The sequence below is a fragment of the Thermobia domestica genome, chromosome 7 (assembly GCF_964235325.1).
Source record: "Thermobia domestica chromosome 7, izTheDome1.hap1.1, whole genome shotgun sequence".
Lineage (NCBI taxonomy): Eukaryota > Metazoa > Arthropoda > Insecta > Zygentoma > Lepismatidae > Thermobia > Thermobia domestica.
In genome coordinates, this window is record NC_137460.1 from 274409928 (window position 1) to 274434939 (window position 25012).

Below are 25012 nucleotides of genomic sequence, written 5' to 3' on the forward strand. Positions count from 1 at the left end.
TTGTTTTCATGGAACTTTATATCAGTTATTGCGTAGAATGTATGGATAATTTTTTTCAATTATGTACCAGCAGGATGCGAAATCATAACAGTTATGATCGGGGAGAGATAGGAGTAAATAAATAAGTAAAAAAAATTGCATTGGAAAGTTCTGAAATGAAGATTTCATATATTGAACATCTAAAATTATTGAACTATGTAAGGTTAGGTATAATGCTTAACAACTAGGTTGTCCACCAACTGCACAGATTTACTGTAAATAGTTTGTATACTTCTGACAGTGTCAATGTCACCTTATCTCTCCAGTAAATTACTGGGGATGAATTTTCTTCCAAAATTTTGAAGTGTGAGAATGGCCATCCTCAGTATTTCGCACCCTGTGTAGCAGTGGTTCTAGGATTTAATTTTTATTTCTTTCTTTCCTGAAATCTGATAATTTCAAAGTTTGCTTAGCCCTTGACGCTTGTCTAGTTGTGTATGTATTTGGTGTGCCAAGGGCCGAGGTCGATTCCCAGTGGAAGACCTTACAAACATTGAACGCATTACTGTTCGGATTCTACAGGTCAGTGTCTCATATAAAACTTCGTGCTGAAACGGGACGCTGAACTTCAACATGAAACTGTGGTTAATGGTAAACTAATTAGATCCTGATGTGCCAGGTCGCATTGTATATTCACAAAGGAACTCAGGAAAAGTGTTACGCATAAATAAATTTGTATCAAGCTTTACTGAGAAGCTTGCAATAAACGAGACATATTAAAGATGTGCTAAACTTAAAGTGCACAACTTGAAATAAGCTTGAGGTGACAACCTTGTAGCAAACATTAGTACCAAGTTTGAAATAAACTTGAGGTAACACGCCAGTACCAAGCATTATGTATGAAGTTTGAAACAGACTTGTGTTAACAAGCCTGGAGCAAGCATTACGTACCAATTTTGAAATAAACTTGAGGTAACAAGCCTGTAGCATGCTTTATGTAACAAGTTTGCAATAAGCTTGAGCTAACAAGCTTGAGACAATCTTACAGTACAAGCCTGCAATATGCATGTCACCTGTCAACTTCGTCGCTTGAATCAGCCTTGGTATACCCATACAGACTTTATGTAACAAGCTTATATCATGCTTGTAGCAAGATGTTTCTGCAGTCTGGGTTTTATACATCTATGTATTACGATGTCTTGCCAAATTTGACTTGCAGCTGTATCCCCTTCCACATTCTTGACACGTGTAAGCTCTTACTTGTATGTACGAACATGTCTTGTCAAGTATAAATTTAGAATAAATTTCTGTCCACATTCTTGTCAGGTACCAGGCTATTTACCTGTATGTATTAACATGTGTATCCAAACAACACTTTAAACAAAATCTCTTCCCACACTCTTGGAGGTGGAAAGTTTTATACATTTTTGTAACATGTGTCTTGCCAAAGTTGACTTTCGACTATATCCCCTTCCACATTCTTGACATTTGTAAGGTTTCTCACTTGTATGTATGAACATGTGTTTTTCCAAATATAATTTCAGAATAAATCCCTTTCCACACTCTTGACAGTTGTAAGATTTTATACCACTATGTATTAACATGTGTGTTGACAAATTCCATTTTGATCTAAATCCCATCCTACACTCTTGGCACTTATAAGGTTTTATACCTCTATGTATTAACATATGCTTTGCCAAAGTAACCTTTTGACTAAATCCTTTGTTACACTTTTGACAGTTGTAAGGTTTCATATATCTATGTATTAACATGTGTGTTGCTAAATGCGACTTTCGAATATATCCCTTTCCACATTCTTGACAAGTGTGAAGTCGCTCACTTGTGTGTATTAACATGTGTGTTACCAAATATGATTTCAGAGTAAATCCCTTTCCACACTCTTGGCACGTATGAGGTTTTGTACCTGTATGTAATAACATGTTTCTTGTCAAATAAGACTTTAGAGTAAATCCCTTTCCACACTCTTGGCACGTATGAGACTTTTCACCTGTATGTATTAGGAAGTGTCTTGCCAATTGTGACTTAAAAGTAAATCCCTTTCCACACTCTTCGCATGTATGGGAATATTCACTTCTAGGAGTTTGCATATTTCTTCTCAAATATGATCGAGTAAATCTCTCGGAAATATTATGTTTCTTGTCTGAATGAGAAATTACACCCTTTCGTGTAATAAACGTATCCGGTTTTATGGAAACCGTAAAGTTACGGAAGCTGTAAAAAGTAAAAAAAAAAAAATGAAAATAAACAATATGAAACATCAAAAAATGCAAACGCTTGTATGTAAAATAAAGCAACAAAGGTAAGACACTTTTTCTTTATAGTGTATATTAAAAGCTCTGGGTTAACAGGCTCTCATACGATAAATTACGTGATAAAAGGAACGGAGATGTATCGACAAGTTTCCACATAATTTATATTTTCCAAGAAAGAAAATGACCTTTTTTTGAGATCTCGAATTCCATCTACGTTAATATATACTGTATCAGACTTAAGTACATACTAAAGTTCATATGTTACACTATAGAACAAACATATCATTATAGATGAAAATGGAGATACGAAATCATAGAAAATGTTTATGTATTGTTAATGTTAGTGCTAGAAAATCTAGTAAATGGGAGAGCTTCTTACGATAACCACTACAAAGAACTGTTAATATAACCTCAATTAATATACAGGAAGACTAACAATTTTTCAAATTTTAAAGGAAATGTAACATTTCAAGAAATATATTAATCTGTACATCTGCTCTGAATTTACTCAGAATGCTTTGAAATATTACATTTTAATCCACTTAAAGATCCTTAAATCTGTTGTAATATATCTACATGGTTAGATATGATACATATCTAACCACCTTTCCGAAATAAAGACTTTTCATGAACTTTGAGTTTTCAATTCCTTCTAGCCTTTCACCTATTTTCTAGAAATACTATTAGAAACTTATTCAATATCTAATACTATCATGCTGTAACGTCCGCAGTTTCCAAGACAGTAATAAATGTGTTATTCTAGTTTTCTTTTTATCTAATAAATGCTAATCGAGAAATCACAATTCCATACTGGGTGCGGAAACTGCTATTCCAGGGTATGAAGACAACAACCTCTCCCGAATGTTATTTGCATCGTGATAAACTTCAGTGTTTACCATTTATTACTTTAAAACTTAATAGGGCGTATAATGTCCAATGTTCCACTCTGTATATTAAAACAAAGGGAACATATTATAATATTTTTTTAAAGTGAGAGTTTGTATGCTTATGGTTCATATTTTACTAACGTGAATATGATAATAATTACAACCTATCTTCTGAACAAAATAAAGTATTAATTTGTTTTACTTTCTTTGCCTCACTGTATATGTCACTTTATTCCTCTCTCTCTTTTCCCAACTTGCCCAAGCAAACTAGCCTCACCGCGCTCATATCTACCATTTATCGAAATTCGGAACGATGGATTTTGATATAAGCATCGATAATAGGTGTCAAATGAATATTTTAATTAAATGAATGCAAACTGCATGATGAAAACTGATTTGACAAGAAAATGAAATTCAACTACGCAATGTATAACACGGATAATTGTAACTGTAAATTAAATCACTTGGAAATTACACATACATCATCAATACTCACAATCTACTACAGCATTATTCGATAAACAAAATTTTAATAATATACCATTTTCCAACCTCGGCGCTTTCACGAATTACTATCGAAGCATTTGCCAGGTGGCCATTGCGTTAATATGTTTGTAGCACACAAAGCGATGTCTGTTCAACTTGAAATCCGCCGTTGTTGTATTGTCCGACCTTGCGAACTTGCAGGGACACGTAGCTGATCCAATGAATTCAAGTTCTGAGTTGCTACACGCCGAAGTGTTTAAGCCTTCTCGCGCTGAAGTTTTGAGAATCCTCTTCGTCAATACACTAAACCAATGAAGTTTCACTTTCAATACTTGCACATATTAAAATACTATTATCATACACATTAAACCAAAACACAGTTCACTTATTTAATATACATCCCACCAAAGCCTTGCTAATAGGATGGGTGAGAGAGGTTTTCCCAAGTACCTCTTTCGAACTCGAACTTCTCCGCTTGAGTGAAGTGTCATCTCACCCAATCCCAATGCATTCTCGGCTCTGAATGGAAATTCCTTTGTAACATCGGGACTGAAAAAATGGCTAAAATTAACGACTAGACCATTCTGTGGGATGCACTGCTGAGCGATTTTCTTTCTTTCTCGCCATATAAGGATCTCTGGTGATTCGGTCGCAGCAACTAATTTGCGCACACAAATGCAAATATATACCTATATGCTTGCCAGAGAAGAAGTTTTCGGAATTTTCTCCATACGAGATTTGCTTAGGAATGTTCAAAGTTTGCACTGTTTAGACTGTCTTTCTCCTTTTGATTAAAACAATTAATGAGCTTAAGAAAGTGGTGATATCCTTTATGGGGCCCACAGGGTTCCGAGTAAGTTGATTCTATTTTCGTAGATAATTCAGTCCTTCGAAACATTAATGGACTTCACTTAAGTGCTACTAGGAAAGACGTGCTATTATGGAACAGCCTGTATACAGATTTGTCACTGGAAATTCATTACAGATTAACAGCATATTATGACTATACTCTATATAGTAAAACATGACGTACCTTTTGTTACATTAAACGTAAAGGTACTTATTTTAATGACATTCAAGCCATTTTTTAAACCACCTTTAAGACATCAGTAATAGTGTATTATTATTATTATTATTATTATTATCTCACAGTTTTTTATCTTTAATAATTTCTATTTTAAATATTATTTTCTGACCATAGTTAGAAGGTTGGATGAGTTTCTTAATCTTTTTCATTGAACATACTTTATTGATTGATTGATTTTGAGTTTTAGGTCCCGTTCAGCAGCGAGGCTATATGAGACGTGGACCTACTGATTAACGTGGAATCCGAATCACATGAGCTTCCGCCGGGAATCGCACCCAGGTCTCCCGCGCCAAAGGCCCGTACGCTAACCGCTTAGCCACGGAGGAGCTCTCATTGAACATACTGTATAAACTCATATAAAAGATTAAAACATAATACACATCACGAATATTATGCATAAATAAGCATAGACACATAAAATACTTATATACTAAATAAAAATGTAACATTTGCGTATATTAATTTCAGAAGCGTTGTCCGATAATTGTTTCGACGGTAAGATCTAATTTCCTAACGTGTGTATGATAGTGTGTTATAGCATGTGTATGCTTCATTTTTGAATATTCACTCAATATATATACCTTTAATTCAAATTGGAATCACTCTATTAACAATTAAGTACTAAAATTAAACCAATGCTTTCAATATGAGATATCACTATATTAAATAAATATATATTCATACGCAAAAGTAATAATGAAGATAAACAACACTCAAAACGAACATTTCGTAAGATAGTCATTGTGTTAATTGTACACTGAATAATAAAGTTCTCAATCGCAGCAGCATTAAGATAATAAAATGATATAAGGTTATTCAGAATCTCAAATTTTAGTATCTGTCTTGCTCAAACAACAAAATGTAAAACATTGATACACTTCAAACGAATTTAAGATTACATGTAAACTCAAAAAATTTCTTTGAACTTGCCATTATTTAAAACAAATATAAAAGAAACATTTCCCTTTTATTTTCCCTTTAAATTACTAGTTGCTACAACAATGTGAATTTGCGTTTCTAATACTGACTGGAGTATTGGTGAACACAAAATCGTTGATCAAACAAACACTTATAACATTGCCTTCAACAAGACATTTTACTGGCAATGGCAAATTTATTCACACTAAAAACATCTATGGGCATCAACAAGAGGTAAATATTATATGAGGGATACTCTATCTACCTCTAAAAGTTACAGAACAATTACAAAAAATATTCTCTATTCTTATAGCATCTACAAACAAGGTATTCGAGAATTGATGAGAATTAACCATCATCTTCGAAACGTGTGCTGCCCTATGGCCTTTGCACCACGTCACGTACGCATATTCTATAACAATAAATGTGCAATAGATGCTCCTCTATATTAGCCTCCTAGCATCTTAAGATAGCCCTAAAACACTTTTTCTGCTCAAATGCCTTTCACTGCCGTTATAAACGAAACAAAACTGCCTCCAATATCATTGTTATGTTGACTTAAAAAGACGATCAATATGTCTAGTTAGTTCATGCTTAATAATTATCACAAAAAACAAACTTTAAACTAACGTCTCGTACATTGTTAAAGTCATTTGGTAAAATAGAAATATTTCCTTTCGATATACGAAATTCAACTCAATATACCGAATAATTTTCTTCATTTTATATCAGTGCGTGCGGTTATTGGCAAGGGCTAAATCAAAATAATGATTTATTTGTTTTTCGAGCCAATGAGCGCTTTCGCCATTGCATGAGCGTGTTTTGTTCACATAAATAATTTAACGGAAGTTTCTTTACTATTATATCATTTATATTGAAGGAAAATAAAAACTAAAGTAAAATTTGATTAATCAGATTTTTCATAAGAATTAATACTCGAAACGAAATTAGGTTTCATCTTCTGTATGAGTGAGTGGTTAAGCAATACACGAACTAATTAAGGTTCATTGAAACAAAATACTTTCTCTAACTTTTTTAATATGCACCTTTCATATTTGTAAGCAGCTTCATTGCCTTAACTATAAGTCATTCAACAAAATCGTTAAAATATACTAACACAAAACATTTCAAAATATACTAACGGAGTTTTAATACTAATTACCTTTCAATTACAAAACACAAAAAAATCTATTACAATATTAGTAAAATTTCAATAAGTGGACAAAATTCTATCTAACATTTATATATTTCATATAAATACGTATTAAATAATTAAAATGATATGAATATATATGTTCTACGACGTGACTATCTATTGATCAAATATTTCGACATAATATAAATAAGTTAAGAAGTGATGAAGCCCATAGAGCGCTTTCCTGTAAATTGATGCATAGCATCACTGGTGTAAGGCATTTATATCAATATATATATATATATATATATATATATATATAAGCTTAATTAATTGATCCCTAATACCAACGACCGCTGACTTACTGTCTCTCAGCCCCAAGTATGCAGGAGTGGTCATACTCTTCTGACGATTCACAGTGAATAGCTTCGTATATTAAGACCCTTACCACCTAGTTGAACGCTTATGCATTCTAACTATGTCATATTTGAGTATAATTGTCCCGACCCCAATTTGGGCTGTCGACATCCAGGCTTTGAGGAGGCATTATATAAAAATACAATGAAAATGAAAATAAGAAATCTATTTGGCGAAAATGACATCACATGTAAACGTATGTAAACATATTGTCTATACATATATATATAATGTTATCTATGGCCTAGTACTTTTACAACATATAAATTTATGAAGCACATGCCCGTACATTATGAGGCCTCACTGGCGTGTGCATTTGAAACTATCAGTACTATCGGTTACGTGGTCAAATCTAGTGATGTTTGGTGTAGCACTGGGTGTGTTCACGACAACATGTACAACAAAAGTAGAAAATAGAGTTATTTCAAAATCCAGTAGAGATAGTGTTTAGTTATTTACTCTTTAAATCGAAATCAAACATTACGTTAACGTCTAAAATCTAAACGTCAATTATCTTTTTATATACTTGATCTCTTTTTCTTTAAGATGCCCAATACTAAATGCCTAAACAAAATTTTCAGATGCGTAATCAATGGAAAACATTGCATATAGCTAAGAAATCTAACCGGTCACCACCCCGATTCACCACTATAATTTCTTAAAGAAAGAAGTGGTGTCCCTATGAACTTGTATTAAAATATTTCCAAACTATTCTTGGATTATAATATTGTTATTTATAAGCTCAATCGATATCAAAATTTCAGTATTATTGCAACAAATACATATTGAATATTCATTGGGGACACTATACGCAAACGAAGGGACGAATAGTTTTGCAAAACCAAATAAAAATAGCCAAATACTTTCAAATTGCTTAACATTTTACATAATTCACAATATGTTATTATTAAATGAAACTCTCATTCAAAATTCAGTAGATTATTGAGATTATCGTCAACAGCACAAAAGCAAACAAACACAATAATCGAAACAGACGATACTTATTTTGAAATTATTTAAAGGTTAATTTCATATTTTTTCTACATAGATCTGTAGATATATTTAATTTCCTAATCATTTCTCTAACCATATAATTGCGTGGGGACAGATAAACAAACATAAATATAAGGAAAGAAACGAAACTCCAAATAGGATTAAGTAATAACATTTTATTATAGCTTATCACCTCGAAACAGGAATCACCTGAAAATATATAAATGCCAAAACATAAACTTTCTAACAAGAATTCGATACAGAGAATCTGCAACCGAAATGGGATATTCATATTTTCAAAAGTGGTGGTGCATTATAAAATTCCGAATTTCCGTTCTAAATTGACTAATTGTTTCGAAAATTTTTAATACTGTCCTTCTATGGTTTCCAAATTCTCTCTCAACCTTACACGATGAATCGAAATAGCGCCCTATTACGTCCCAGCAATATATTGTTTTTCGCATGTATACTATATCTCAAGATTTCGTTTATGCCTTCACCATATAGTATTTAAAAAATAAATAAATAAAAGGAATATAAGCAAAATAGACGTTTGAATTTTCATGTAATTGTAATATTTAGTTTGGATTTAAAGAAAATAGATAAGTATGACTTCTTTTGGAGTTTGAAAATAACCTTCCTACTTTTCTTCTGCCGGACATACCGAACTGGTTTCGGGAAAAAGAGGCACCAGTTCACTATGCCTCGGCACCCCACTACTACGACAAACACTCCCGGACATGACCAAATCGATAGTAAGAAGTTCACATGCTAGTTAAAGCCGCACATATGTATTGGCCAGTGCTCAATAAATGTATATTTTTTGTAAACTTACTAATTTTGTACGTACGAGCAGGCTATAGTTAATACTGACGTATTAACAGTTAATGCGCTAGATAGGAGATTCTGATATCAGTTTTCCACCCAAGGGGTTTCTTAACGTCATTTTCATTGTATTCTTTTTATAATACCTCCTAAAAGCGTGGATGTTGACAGCCTAAATAGGATTGGGAAAATTTACGCCGCAGACGTGCCATAGTTGAACTTAAGTGGGTTTAATGTAGAAGCGGTTCATTTGAATCGTCAGGTGAATTTCACCAATCCTGCATACTTCTGGTCGAAAGATAGTAAATCTGCGCTCGTTGATCTAGGGATCAATTCATTAATCTATATATTTTATATGAATGACTTACACCTGTGTTGATAAGCAATAGCTCGCAGGACAACGCAACGTGAGCTTAACCGCCATTTAACTAATTTACATATTAAAATGTCTAATAATACAGGGTGAGTCAAAATAACTGTTACAAACCAATATCTCGCAAATTATAAATCAAATAAGAAATACACGTATGTTAAGAGTTAATGTACAATAGAGAAGGGCCTGAAAAATAAGTCACACACGAGCTTCCCCACCTCTATTTTGGGGGGAGGGGTGTACTTGAAATTTTTAAATGCGAACATAGGTTGAGTGATACCTCGTTGGAAAGAGCTTGGAAAATTGAACAGTTTTTGAAGGAAACAATTTTTGATATGGGGCATTGTTTCCAAGATAGCCACAAAATATACACCTGTATCAGGTATGATTTCCAGTACTTATAAATCAGAAACGGCTGAGTAGATAACGGTGAAACAAAAAATGAAAAAGGAAAAGCCATAGACAACGTGGAATGGTATTGTTCCGGTTTCACCAGAGCACTCATCAAGGGGCCCCGGGACCAACTTGAAAATTTCAAACCGGAATACAGCTTGAGTGATACGTTTTTGATATATAGTGGAAAGCCAAACAGCTTAGTACAAAATTCGTTCTGAATTCCGGCAAGCCTGTTACAAAATGGCCGTCGAAAATGGTTCCACATTGAGATAGAAAGCGCAGTCTTTGAGTGTTACAAGCCAATATCTCGCGAACTATGCATCATATAAGAAAAGTAGTAGAATTGAGTGTAAATACAGACGGCCTAAAATATCAGTTAAACACGAGATTCTCCGACCACCATTTTGGAAAGAGAGGTGTAAGTGGAATTTTGAAATGGCAATATAGGGCGAGTGATACCTTCTTTGAAAAATCGTGAAATACCAAACTACTAAGTAGAAAATTCGGACCTCGTGTTTGACCCATTTTTAGGGCCTGTCTGGATTGTACATTGACTCTTACATATTTCATATGTGATGCATAGTTCACAAGATATTTGCTTGTAACACTTAGTTTGAACACTGTGCTTTGCATCTGAATGGGGAACCATTTTTAGCGGCCATATAAAAACAGGCATGCTCGAAATCAAAACAAATTTTGTACTAAGCTGTTTAGTTTCGACGATCTATGAAACAAGGTATCAGTCGACCTATATTCTCATTTGAAATTTTCAACTTGGTCCGGAGCCTCATGATGGAGGCCGGGACACTGCGGCAGCACCATTCACGTTGCCTATGGTTTCTTTTTCATTTTTTGTTTCATCTTTTCTACTCAGACGTTTCAGATTTATAAGTATTGGAAATTTTATCTGGCACAGGACTATTTTTGGGAGCCATCTTGAAAACGGTGCCCCATATCAAAAATTGTTTCCTACAAAAATTGTTCGATTTTCCAAGCTCTTTCGAACGAGGTATCGCTTGATCTATGTTCGCATTTGAAAATTTCACATACACCCACTCCCCCAAAATGGGACGCAAGATGAACTTTGTGTTTGACATATTTTTAGGCCCTTCTGTGTTGTACATTGACTCTTAACATTTTTCTTATTTGAGATATAGTTCGCGAAATATTCGCTTGTAACACTTATTTTGACTCACCCTGTAAATGTGTGTTTCAATCATTTTTACGTATATTGATATGGTATATATATAGCATTGCTTTGCAAATATATAGGTTTTATTAGTTACTGAAATTTCATTAATTTTTGTTTTAGATTTATCATATTTAGTAATGAAAAGATAATTAGTATGAACAATTTATTAGGATATTCCAATATATATATATCGTGTTAGTATATTTCAAAGATTTTATTGAATAATTTACAGCCGAAGTGGTAAAGCTCTTTTTAAAGAAACGTGAAAAGGCATATTAAAAAAGAGAGAGAAGTTAGATAAAATATTTTCATTATATTTTGATTAGTTCGTCTATCGCTCAACGACTCATATGTAACGGAGAGGTAACCCGTTTTGTTTTGAAATTTCATTGAGATTGATTTTTACTTCAGTTTTTATTAACTTTCAATATAAATTATGTAATAGTCAAGAGACTTTCGCGTCATTACTCATATGAACGAACTGTTCTCATTAATGTAGAGAGCTCCGATTAGTTTGCAAGAGAAACCATTATTTCAAAACAGCACTTGTCAATAAATTTACACAACAAAAATTTAAGAATTTATTTCAGCAAAAATTTAAGAATTTATTAATGTGTTTATCGATTTTACATTAAAAAAAGGAAAATATTTCGATTTTATTGTATGACTATAACAATGTGCGATGTATAAATTTAACATGTGACTGTTCAGTAGTTGTTCCATCTAATAAGGGTATGTTAATAGAATTAGGCATGAATTAACCAGGCACGTGGATATTGATAATGTACAATTAGTGAACAAAATGATCGTATTCGAAGCACTTTTACGTTGTATGCAACTAATTTTAGTTGAATGGAGGTCGAGCAGAATTAGTGACTGAGGGCACTTTTAGATTGTAAAAGGCTACTAAAGAACAGCATCTCTAAGTGGATTTACTGTAATGTGCGCATGTAAACGTGGTGCAAAACGCCGCAAAGGGCAGCACACGTTTGAGGGTGATAGTCCTTGTCACTTCTCGAATACCTAGTCTGTAAATGGTAAATGAGTAGAGAATCTTCATTGGAAAAGTTTCATATTTTTAGAAGTGGATAGTGTAACTTTCATGTAATGTTTGCGATTAATGCCTGTGAATATTCTTAGCGTGTCAGATGATTCTTATTCCGAGTAAAATGTCTTGTTGAAGACAAAGCTATAAGTGTTTATTTCATTTAATGATGGCATGCTCACAAATATTGTAGAAATCCGTGCACTTATATTAATGACTACGTAGTATTTCAGTCGATATTGATGATTTAGTGAATATGTAAATTCACATCGTTATAGCAACTAACAACTCAAAGTGAAAGAAAAAGTAAAATATTTCTGTCATATTGGTTTTAAATAATGGGAAGCTTGGAATCATTTTTTGAGTTGGCATGTGATTGTAAATTCACCTGAAATGTTTCAATATGTTGCACACTTTGTCCTTTGAGGAAGACAAATAACAAAATTTAAGATTTTAAATAATACTCTATTACTTTATCATTTCTACGTTACAATGATTTTACAATTCTAATAGTCAATGTGTGACTGATATAATGATTAGTTTACAGCATGCTTGTTTTAAATGTTGTTTTGTTTCATTTTAATTTTTATGTATGAATATATATATTATAATCAAATTTGATATTGAAAAGAATGGTTATGTTTTATTATTTGATTATTATTGAAATGAGTTTTACTTTAGTATCTAAGTAGTTTGGTGTTTATGTTGTTTAATAAGCATTTCTTATTTTAAATATACTCACATAATATACTCATATAATATGGTCATATAATATACTCAATGAAAAAATGAGAAAACTATTGAAATATATATTTATTTTGAGAAAATAATATTTAAAAAAAGATAAAAAAAGACTATGAAATGGACAGCTACAAAGAAGTTTGATGACAAAATAAACAAATGACTTTATTAATGGTAGCTTGAATCTGACTTTAACGTCATACAGGTGAATAACCTTATGCTTAATCAGAAAACAAGTGGAATATGCTCTAACATATGCAGTTTTGTCCCAATATGCCGTTTTTCCATGGTGAATTCTCAGTGACTCGGATGAATATAAAGGGTGTTCCTTTTACATTCAAGGCTTGGTGTAAAGACGAGATTTATAGTGATTTACTGGTACGCTTGGAAACTTATTTAACTGCCGAACTGTCTCACCTCTTACAAAGTTAAGCAATAGGTTGTGTTCTAATAAGTATTTCCGTTAACTCAGTTTCAGATAAACGAAAAAATACATACATAACTAAGTATTGCAAGTATTGAAAAGATGTCACCGGTTAATAGGCTTATCAATTGCTTTCATCAAAAGAAGATAGATTGTGGTAACCTGTAATTTATTAAACAAGCCTCATGTAAAAGATGGGAGAATTCTTGGAACGGTCCCTCTCACAAGCTTGTACATGTATGTTTGTTTATGTGTTTCTGCTCTTGGCTTCGCTCAAAGCACATTCTATGAAGAAAAAACGGAAATCGCCCACACACACACTGTCGGGAAACTTTCTCTCTCCCAACGCTTTGCTGCATCGGGATCGGCAGAGAAGGAACATTCTTTCGGGTGTGTAATCTCGAACTTATCAGTACGGATGTGTCGAAATGCGCTCCTCTCTTTATTATTAAGGAAGAGGGGGTTGACTATTAAGATCAGTAAGCTGTGCGGAAACTGCATGTATTCAGATGTGATAACTCAGTGTGTTGAAACGCGCTCCCTAGTCTATCGCTAGTGTCTTAGTGGCGAGCATCACGAATAGGGGATTATTCTGAATTTACACATGTTTAATATTCGTTTGCCTTCATATATCGAGTAACATTGTGTTGTTTAAGATATCGAAGGAAAAATTCGAAAGGACCGAATGTGAAAACGCATCACGCATTGACATGGACAACGTTGGATTATCACCCATAGAACCAGCTACTGGCCCCTGCGACTGCTTGTGACTCAATACAACACAACGACGGCCTCAAAGTAGATTGGCGAGCCAAACATTGTTGTGAGTATTATAAACACATTAACGCAAAAATCGCCTAGATTGTTAATAATACACAAAAGGTAGAATATTATTAATTCGTGTAAATCAAAAAATAATAAATTTTACATATTTATACGATTAATATAAGTTGAACGTAATTTAATTTATAGGCACGATTATATATATTACACACTATGTACTAGAATTTTATTTTCTTGAACAGTCATATTTTGCTTGTTGTTTATACCAAGTTAATCTACATATTCGTTTACACTTTTAATGGTACTTGTATTCGTCTTTCCCAACTTCGGCGGAGATTGGGTATTGGTATAGTAGAATCAGTTTTCGTTGTGGCAAGACTGGAAAACAGGAAGATATAGAAAGGCAAAAGGAAACAAGTCGCATACTCATGTCAGTTAAAAAAAACAAACCACAACGAAGAACGCAATATCAGAGAAATATTTCTGAAGACATAACGCTAATGAAATACTGCACTTCAACATACCTGAGAAGCTGAGCATTGTATCCGTCACGATTACTATTTTCTTCAACCTCTTCGTCATGCGCGTTCTTGTCCAGAATAGTGGCAGAGGCGTGACAGTTTGACTCTTTCGTGTTGTGTGTAAAATCGGAGGATTTTGTCTTGTTGTTACTTCGAAAACTTTTGGCATTTGCAAGTGCTTTACATGTTGGTAAACGCTTGACCAAACATATTGCTTTTGCAGTTAGTTTCCAATCTGATACTGTTTCATCCTCATTACTTTCTGTAGAGATAATCTTCTCTGCCGCTTCACTTTCTCGTTCCTTACATTCCACACCTACTACAAGAGGATCTTTATGATCATTGATGTTACTATTATACAGTTTATAATTACATTCTTCAATTGGCTCGCTTTCTGTTTCCATTTCAACTTTAATATAAACGTCTTCTCCTTTCATTTCACTTTTATTGCAAGGAAAGTTCAAATAATGAAAATCCATTTCGCTAACACAAAAAACTGTTGGAGATTTGTAACCTTCAGGAGATAATTAAAAAGTAAACGAAAACAAATCTGAAACAGAAAAATATTATTTGTTTTAACAGAATTTATCAGCGAGCCGGGAGAAGACAACTGTGAGCACCACTTAAGTTAAATTGACTTAGTGGCTTGAATAGTTTCGGATCAGACTAGGAATGTAAACAATACTGAAAACAGTATTCTAAAACATCCGAAATTTTTGGTACAACTCATACAAAAATATCGAGATACCAAAATACCGAAAATACAGAACCATGCCAAAATATGGAAATACTGGTTAATAAACGATTTTTTTTCTTTACTGCCTGACTTGCTAAGGCAAAACTTAATATATTTTTCTTCTACTTTACACACAAGTATATTATAGGACTATATTATGTTTCATGTTTTTTAGTATTATTTTAGATTTGCCATACATAGATAAATTTTATGAAAGTACGATTCTTGCTTTTTTTCTTTTTCCTAATTAAGTAAAGTAATAAATTCTCTACCCACGATCAGTTTTGTATGAGGACAGAAAACGCCAAAAACTAAAATTTCCTCTCCTACATTACTAGCTTACATTTCTAAAATAAAGATGAATAAGTGTAATACAAATATTTCACTTAAAAGTAGATAACATTTTCAACTCGTACTAAACACAAATTTACTTGCTCTCTGCAGGCTTTTGTCTTTACTCAAATACATACTGCTAGGAATTTTTAGTGAAATTTATTTTGTAGTCGTTATTGTCTGTTTTAATTTGAAGGGTTTTTTTTCTGTATTTTCGGTTTTCGAACGTTTGTTACTCATTTTCTTCTAGTAACCTATGTTAATTGTTGATCATATTGAAGTATAGCGTCTATTTTTGTACCAATCTTATTTGAAACATGGAAGTATTGGATAATGTTGGGCATGAGTCCTTACCAAAAATGAACTGATCTTTAGCACAGGAGGCGCTCAGGCTAAACAAAGAGAACCTAGAGATCTCTTACATAAAGATATAATGGGGTATATATCCACCTAATATTCTTATTCAAAAGGGGGTTACGTTGGCTCGGTGGCAAAGCATTGACATCTGGCGCATGGGGTATTTGGATCGATCTCACCTCTTGCCACGTAAGACTTGTGGTGGACAAACAGCGTGCGCATTGGTTTTCTCGGGCCTTTTCCGTTTCCTCCCACTTCCTTTATTCCTCATCACCATGTCCTTAAGCCTAACAGGCATAAGCGTAGGACGTAAAACTTAAAGATTTCACGCCAATATATTCCAATGAAAAATTTATTTTCAAAATTAAAGTTAAATGGAAAGCTGAGGGAACTCTTAGCTTTCTACTTAACCAAATTTCTAAAATAAATGCCTAGCTATATTAATAGTTGCTTTTACTATTTAAACGGTTATATTTCTAATTTAGATGAAGGAAACAATCATTTCTTTTTCATACCTTACAAATAAATAACACTGAATTATTTTTCTTCTGTTCTATAAATATTGGTTTGAGTCAGACGTAGCTTTTGGTACTTTATATAATAGTCGCCAGACAACCTCCTCCTAAACTTCCAATGAGTTTCTTCTCCAACGACAGTGAATGTCACCTCCCAAATCTACGAAATCCTCCCTAATATTTTTTTCCGATTGGATTCAACTTGTTTCACCAGTGCTATCGCAATGTTTTTCAATCACAGGGAGAAATCTTCTGCATTCATCAGTGCAACACATAATTAATCGAATGGCATATTAACACCGAGTGGTAACCACGCATAAATACGTCTGTTGGGAGTGTATTTCCGTAAGTTTGTAGCATACTTATAAGAAAAAATAAGAAACATGTTGCTATGTAAATGTGGCTGTGTATGTGTATAAAATCAGGAGAAATGTTTGAGTAGATTCTCGAATAAGTTTAAGGGTAAATATTATACAGGAAGTTGATGGGATTCTGATTAATTAAAAGAGTAAGGTTTTGAGGATAAATGTGTTAGAATTAGAAATTAAATAAAAAAAGTAATAAGAAGGTCACAGTTAATTTAATAAAGAAATAACTTGGAGAATATGGTAGGTAGTGGATTTGAATAGACAGTATTTTACGGTTACATGAGATACGTGAAAGGGATGTAATATAATTAAAAATAAAAAAAAATAAGTATAACAGTTGGCGCAGTCGATAGTAAAGACTATTACGCTTTTAAATACTAAGAATGGCTTCATTTAGCAAATTTGAACCTTTTGACATTGATACATGAAGAATACAATCTATTAATTTAAATTGAATGATTTGAATAAGTGGCATTATCAGCAGCCTTACCTGAGGATAGAAAGATAGCAACATTTTTAGCAGCTATGGATGGACAAGCTTACGAAGAATTGCGAAATTTGTGAACTCCAGATAAACCTACACAAAAGTCATATGAAGAACTTAAGTTGCCGCATTATGGTGTTAAGACTAACGGAACAGCCGAAAGGTTCAAGTTTCAGAAGTTAACTCAAGATGAACATCACACGGTTGCCCAAATTGTGATGGTATTGGAAAACCGAGCTGCATACAGCAACTTTGATAGGTGTTTAGACCATTCTTTACGAGACAAGTTTCTGTTTGGAATGAAAAATCAAAGTCATGACAGATATTGACATCTAGGTCTTTCAATTTTCAACAGGTTAATGATATTGTTACAGGTGCAAAAAGCACGGAACAGCAGATGATCGTATTCAGTAGGGCGAGTGAACGAAATCAGCTCCAAGTTAACCTGATGCAACCTAAAATAATAAGAGAAAACAAAGAAGTACAAGGCAGATCACCGTATATTCCAAGTGCCTATAACTCTCCAAGATCTAGGCATTCTTCATATCCAAGTAACTCACCAGTAAGAACAAGGCAGAAATTAAGTTATCCAATATGTTCAGAATCATCAGACAAGAGTAAAGCAAAGATTATTAAAAGCCGGGATTGTTAACGTTTACACGTTAGGGATAATTGTCCCGTTAACGACAAGAGATGTTTCAAATGGGTTGGAGTTGCGTTGATTTTAGCACCCCTTTCAGCAGCGAGGCTATATGAGACGGGACTTACTGATTAACGTGGAATCCGAACCACCTGAGCTCCCGCTGTCAAATGGGCTTGAATCCATAAGTTCGCTAATGCTGGTATACTACAACAACTGTATACAGAAATAAATTAACTACACATAGATGATCGAGTTAATCAAAATGTACAATAATTCAAACAGCAATTTACGACAGGGAGAAGAAATATCTTCCATATAAGACCAGAGTAAAGTGCAAGACTTATATCAAGTATTGATACTGGACACATTGCATTACCAATCTTTGAGTGAGGTATTAGAAGAATTGACGAGCAAAGTACAGAAAGATATTAGTAACAACCTAGTACATGACGAAGAAGTACCTCGCGAAAGAAAGAAATTTCGTAAAAAAAGAAGTAAGAAATTGCGCAAAAAAAAGCAGCAATATAAGAGAAATAAATCTAAAAAAGAAAATAAGTATGAGACTGGTTCGCTGAATACTAGTGATTACAAGTTACTAACAGATATTGAAAGAGATTCATATTACACTTACAGAAGACAATATAATTCACCAACGAAACAGGAACAATATATATACAAGGACCGATATAGAAGACACAATAAAAACCGAAAGTACTATAGGAGAAGACAGAAACTTACAAATGATGAGATATTAGATGTAGAATTCGTATATTTTGAGTTACAAAAAGAAGTAATTCAGCTCATTTTCAACACAGAAGGAATTGACAAGGAAAAGTACTTAAATGGTGAGATATAATGACAGAAACAGAACGCAGTTCGAAACAATCGGGGGCAAATAAATGTACATGTCGGAACAATAAGGATGATGATTGACGTCTAAGAAGTATAGAAAAAATGTGATCAAGGTGTACAATGCTATCAGATTATTTTTTGTTAATATCCGGGAGGAATGCTGGGAGTGAAGTGTTTTAAGTTTTTAACATGCTCATAAGAAAGAACAAGAAGAAAGTTGCTATGCAAATATGACTGTGTATTTTTGTAAAATTAGGCAAAATGTATGAGTAGATTGTCGAAATAATTTAAGGGTAAATATTATACAGAACGTTGATGGGATTGATTAATTAAAACAGTACCGTGTTGAGGATAAATGTGTTAAGATTATTAAGTTAAATAAAAGGTAATTTGAAGAGCTCACAGTTAATTTAATGAAGAAATAACATGGAGTATATGGCAGCTAGTGGATTTGAATATACAGTATTTTACGATTACGAGATAGGTGAAAGAGATTACAAGATATTAAAAATGATAAAAAAGATAAGCATAATAGCGTCCTTCAAACGAAAATCTATTATATGTTTTTTTCCATACTTGTACGAAATTAGCAATCTTGGATTATACTCTAGAATACAGAGACCGTAATTTAGTTATTACATCATGCGGAAATTGTCTTTCTGTTGTGTTGGTTTTCTAATCCGATAGCGATGTGAACGTTGCTTGCGGCATAGCTAGATAATGTGTCTGATGTTCGAACACCTCTGAATTTGGAACAGGAATTTAGCTAAGGTATCAGTAATCTTTTGATGCAGGGTCATTTTACACATTTCAATAGTTATGGTCAATTTTTCCATAGTGTACAACAAACTACTAGCAGCAAGCTGAATTTGGAAAATCATTTGCGAGCAATTGATTGTATAAAGGAGGATATCCATGCGGGAATCTATCGAAAATATGCAATAACTAGACTGTACTTAGCAAAGCAAATTTCACACAAAACTCCACCACAAAAGTCACATTCACTAAAGGAACTTTCTTCATTTATTTCTTTTTCATTTATGAAAAGAGTTCGCAACATTAATCAATACACTATAGGGGAAGGAAAATATTGAGGGTTTTTTTTCAACTGTAAATGAATATGGTGCATGTGCTTTATTTTACCATGTACACCCTGCCTCATAAAGGTTGGGTGCACCCTTTATTGTTGTTTTGAGGCAAAAATTATCTAAATCCAACTTCGGGTATCTTTGGAATAAAGTAAACTAGGTTTGAATCTCCAAGTCAACCTTTGCAATCGAGAAAAATTTGCAGATGTGTTTCTTCTTTTAAATATAATACGACTTGTTAGCAAGTGTAGAAAAAAAGAAACATTGATTGAAATACTTAATGATACAATACTTCGAAATCATGTATTAATATCAGCACATGCTCGTTTGTAATTTAGCTTTCTATACGTAAAAAATGTTTAATTATGTAAAAAGAGGGAACATAGTTCTCGCATCGACATTAAAGTTAAAAACAGAAAGTCACAGAATTTGCAACACATAAGAAAGGAATAGTTTGGAATTTCAGTTAGCTATATATAGTTAGAAATACCTTGCAATATTTTTCCTATTACCTCACTGGTAAACAGTGAGACTTCAAATCGTAAGGTCGTGAGTTCGATTCCTGTTCGGGTCAAAAAAAATTGTATGAAAATATTTTCTCCTCAATATATGAAAACTAAATCAAATAATTACAATAAAATAAATCAATTGTATATATATATAACCATTTCAAGACGTAAGTAATTATTATGTTTAAAATTTAAGATCTGAGATGTGGGAGGCTTTGCCACAATGTCGGTATATGTGAATATTACATTCAAATTAAGAAAATCGTATAATAGCTATTAATAAGTTGTGTAGTGAATTTATCTGCAGCTATTTGCCATACACTTTCTCGATATTCTCATTACAGCAAGTGATTTACGTTCTTGAAAGATAAAGGGAATTTGCAGGTATAAACAGAAATTATTATATAAACTCGAATCTTGATTCGAAACACAAAACTCACGAACCCATAAACCACGTAAACAGGAAATCTACGAGCACAAAGTCATGTCTAAGAAACTTATCTATACTTTAAAAAGAAAGCAGAATACGGTATCTTTAAAAAGGATTTCAATGCTTTTTATATGGAAGTGGTTCTTTCCCTCCTCTTCTTTATATATATATATATATATATATATATATATATATATATATATATATATATATATATATATATATATATATAGGGTGTTTCTAAACAACACCGACAACATTTAGGTGATTTCTGACACCAAAATGAGAGAAAAAATATAGACCAACTTCGGTGCACAAATTCTTGCTTTCGGAGTTATAGGCTACCGAAAACATCAAAAAAATAAACTATGAAAATCCATATCTCCAAAGCTATGGGACGTATAGTAGTCGGGTCAAGACTTCACTTAGGAACTAGTATGTGCCTATCCAAAATCGTTCGGTACTTCTGTAACAAAGTTTATAGCGATAGTTGGTGAGTACTTCAAATTATATCAGTGTAGCCAAACTCTATCTGTAAAAACTCTTGCGTGGGAACCTTATGATTCTGAAACATGGATACTTTATTAGGGCACATGCCAGTTCCTAATTAAGTCTTGACCAGACTACGGTAGGTCCCATAGTTTTGGAGCTATGGACTTTTAAAGATTTTTTTTATATATTTTTGGCAGCCTGTAACTCCGAAAGAAGATCTATCTATCTATCTATATATATATATACAGTATGGCTCTAAATTCGTTGTACAAAAGCAGAGGGATGATTCCTGAGAGCAAAACAAACGAAAAAGTTCTAATAAACATAGGGCGAAAATCGCGTCGTTTACGTGTTATAAGCTGCCGAAAGCATGGGAAACAAACCTTAGAATTAAATTTTGCACAAACTACTGAGTGTAGACGTGATGGGGCATGATATCATCAAAGACTCCTAACCTCCTCTATCCAAATTTGCAGTTCTCAGATTTGTGCATTGGAGGCGCAATGGATTCCCCAAAAGATGGCAGGGATTCTCGGACATTTTATGACGTAAATTTAGTTGACAAGAGTATACAAAAGACGTTTCATTACCTGGAAATAATACCACGTGGCAGGTCAATACACAAAAGCCGATAAAAATGGCGAATAAGGTAAGATTCACTGTGCGTGGTTTCATACTTCCTCAAAAAGTACCAGTAAAGATGTTGTGGAAGATTTCACTGGGAACGTCACTTCGTCAAAATGTAAAAATACGTACATCACAAGTCTTAATGACAGCTTAATTGAACTTAAGCGGAATTCAAAATACAACTATTTACCTAAGCGACCACGGAACTACGCATTCGATACTAATATGAATCCTTTTCCAGCAGTTTTGATATGTATCCCGACATAGTCCAGCCAAATTACATCAAAGGCGAGCCAAACTTACACATTTAGAATAAAAAGGTGGGACCTACTGGAATTTGTTTGCGATGTCTTCTTCATTTACATCCATAAAGTCCCTAAAAATTCAGTTGCGGGTTTCCCGTTATTTTGAATAAATAGTCTACCATCTTGGATTTCTTACATGTTCTTAGTTTATGACACATAACTTCTTAACTAATTAAAGAAAAAGGATCATTCCTTGTTTATTATACTTCTATTATTATAGGCAATGTAACAAGTTATTATCACTTTTCTCAGAAAAACCATTTTCGCATAACTTTAGGATAAAGTGAAAAATTGGGATCTGTATTAGAGGACATTATTTTCATTGCTTCATACAACTTAACAGAGTAGAAATATGGAAGAAGTGATCGAATAAAAGTTGTTGGAAGTTTCATAAGTTTTAAAACGATGTATAGATTCTCACTATATACAATGTCAGAGATACGCAATGAAGCTTTAAATGTCATTGGACTGTGCAAAATTTCTGTAGAAGCATATGGAAAAATCATTTGACATGAAGGAAAAGATAACTGTTGATTTGAGACGGCTCTTCATTGCAATTTCCGGTAAGTATCACCATGTTTGGAGTCCAGTTAGTTTAATAAATAGTTCGTAAACAGTGGCGTCGGCAGGGGTGCCCAAGAAAACTGAAAGTAGATTTTCACGTTATCTGTATGTAAGTCTATGTGTCCATTAAAATTAGTGTTTAAGATAAACGTTTTGAAAGGAAGATTAAATCTATTGAAATCTGTTTTACTGATGTTATTATCTCGCAAAAATATCAAATTTCGAGTTTTCCGCCTTTTTAAATAAATAGCCCTACTCCAGTGTAACTGCGACAAAAACCGATCAAACTTGAATTTTTTTTTAACAAAGGTCAAACCTGTTAGAATATGTTTTACGTATTGATATTATACTAAAACAGTCCGAAAACTCTAGTAGTTGGTTTTCCATAACTTTTCCGCCCAACAATATAAGCAATATGTGAGTTTATTACAAAACACTATGGTAAATAACGCACTAAATTTGATGGTTATGAAGGTGGGCCTAGCGTATAGAATACAAAACACAGGACATGAACAAAGAAACCATGAATATGCGTAATGGTTGAGGATAATATGCACGTTGTTCGTTAACTCAACAGGAATTTCTTTCTAACACACACAAAAAAATCCAAATTTATATAACTTCTGGCGAAATATCTCGAGAAATCTGGTTGTACCGTAAATCAATCACCTAGAGATGCAGACACATTAGTTGCGTTAATTGCAACACATCTCGCAAAATCTTGCTCGTCAGTAATAGTGGGAGAAGATTCAGATATTTTGGTTATGATTGTAGCACTCGCAACAGCTGACACTTACATGTTTATTCCTGGCTCGAATCGACCACATAAGATATACAGCAGTACCAATCTTTAGAGAGCATCGGGAGATATGATTAACTGCATTTTATTTCCGCATGCCTTGACTGGTTGTGATACAATGTCTGCTCCACACAGTAAGGAAGGAAGGTGTGTACAAAATACTGGGAAAAAATGAAGCGTCGAGAAATGGATGTTTTGAACAGCCCAACATCATCTGCTGATGACATAGCAGCTGATGGAGGAAAAATGTTCTTAGCATTTTATAGATATGCAGAGAAAGAAAATCTGGATTCTATAAGATTCTTCCTGTACAAAAAGATTGTTTCTAAACAAAGCATTAGTGACACTTTCAACTTAGCAGTATTGTCTCCAACAACAGCTGGTGTATATTAGCAGTCTCCAGGTGTTCTACCAAGTTAAGCAGTGGAAAAAACAAGATGCCTCCAACTGAATTGGGCTGCAGGATTTGTCCTGATTGCCTTCTTTCTGTAACAAAATTTGAAAAACCTGTTCCAGAAGATTTGCTAAAGTTTATAGCATACAACTGCCACGCGAACTACGGAAACAATTGTGGGTGCAAAACAAGAGAGCTAGATTGCACATTATTGTGTGAGCAGAGTAGTGGACAAAGATGTAGCAATAGCACTACTTTAATCGAAGTCGGAAATGAAGGAAGTGGTGATGAAGCTGTCAACAAAACCAACTTCTGTGAATAGGAATTAATGAAAACTGTGGAAATTCAACTGCAAAATGCCATAGAGAAAAGTAAAGTAAGTCACAAAGTACACTGGTATATTTATAACTTTTGTTTAAATTCATTTACCATCGCAAGGCTTTTTACGGTGCCATATACATTGATCACCAGTTGAATCAGAGACAGCAGGACAGTTGCAGAAACCGCCCTAAAAAGGCTCTACCAGTGCATGTGAATGAAATGCACCGCAAGGGTACTGCTACCGTGTACTTCTCTCGGTATCCGTGTCAGTGCAGTGTGTGATGAGCAAGACGAAGGATCTGAGTGCACTTGACGGCAGTCAAATCGTAGGGCCCAGACGAGTGTGGGGCACAATTTCGCTGCGGCACTCGGATATTCAAACGCAATTGTGTCATGGGTGTATCGTGAGTACCTAGCTTTCGATAAAACCGCACATACACGGGCAAGCTGCAACAGTCAGGGGCGTGTCGACGACAGGGGTAGACGCCGAGTGGCCAGCGTTGTAACAGCCGATAGACGAGTCAGACTGCGTCAAATCGCGGAGAGGTTCAATGCAAGACAACAACGCCATGTCAGCAGCCACACAATTCGCAACCAACTGCTCGAGATGAGGTACATAAGCCATCGACCATGCGACTATCCGTTGTAACAGCCCAACACAGGAAACAACCTCTAGCATGGGCCAAAGAACACTGACTCTGGACATTGGAAATGTTAGAA

At 33.8% G+C, this 25012-nt stretch overlaps 1 protein-coding gene across 1 annotated transcript in view; it reads right to left on the reverse strand.

Moving 5' to 3' along the window:
* Positions 1-161: 161 nt before the first annotated feature.
* LOC145690933 (SCAN domain-containing protein 3-like) overlaps positions 162-25012 on the reverse strand; it is a 34867-nt gene continuing 10016 nt past the window's right edge. The window contains exons 2-3 of the mRNA XM_081766378.1: positions 14479-15025; positions 162-2211 (exon numbers count right to left, since the gene is read on the reverse strand). The gene's annotated coding sequence lies outside the window, so the exon portion shown is untranslated. The remainder of the gene's footprint in view (positions 2212-14478; positions 15026-25012) is intronic.